We start from the raw sequence: 508 nt of genomic DNA on the forward strand, positions 1-508 counted from the left end.
CCACCTCAACCTAGTGCCAGGGTCTTGCGGTCTTCGCGAGAAGGAAAATAAGCATCTAGCGCCCTTCCTCGGAGTGCGTGGATGTGGTGCACTCGGCCAAGTATGGTCGTACCCGGCGACGCGCCACGCGATGCGCAGCCGCCCGCCCGCCGGCGACAGGCAAGCCACGGAAGAGCCGCGGGAGATGATGAAAATAGAAAAAAAAACGGTAGGAAAAAAGGCAAGAACAAATTTAAAAATGAAGCTCCGCAGGCCCTTTTCCGGATTTTGCCATAAAGCCTCCGGACGCCTCGCTTCCCCACATGTGGCGCGGAAACTGCGTCAGTAATTTTTCTTTTTTGCTGCGGCGCCCGCGCGCTCGGAGAGCCCACCCACCGCCCGCCCCGGCGCGGTGAAGAAGCGACTGGCGGCGCGCGGTGGCGGAAAAAAAAAAAAATAGTGGGAAGGGTACGGCACCCCGGGTTCCAGCGCCATCACTGATCGCCGTACTAACGAGGCCTGTGGCCGC

At 59.8% G+C, this 508-nt stretch overlaps 1 non-coding gene across 1 annotated transcript; it reads left to right on the plus strand.

Moving 5' to 3' along the window:
* Positions 1–453: 453 nt before the first annotated feature.
* On the plus strand, positions 454–508 carry Tc00.1047053458949.10 (the record flags this gene model as incomplete). Its single annotated transcript, XR_008254632.1, has 1 exon — positions 454–508. It is a non-coding gene; the product is annotated as a 5S ribosomal RNA (M5), 3' partial (ribosomal RNA).

The sequence above is a fragment of the Trypanosoma cruzi genome (assembly GCF_000209065.1).
Source record: "Trypanosoma cruzi strain CL Brener chromosome Unknown tcruzi_1047053458949, whole genome shotgun sequence".
NCBI lineage: Eukaryota > Euglenozoa > Kinetoplastea > Trypanosomatida > Trypanosomatidae > Trypanosoma > Trypanosoma cruzi.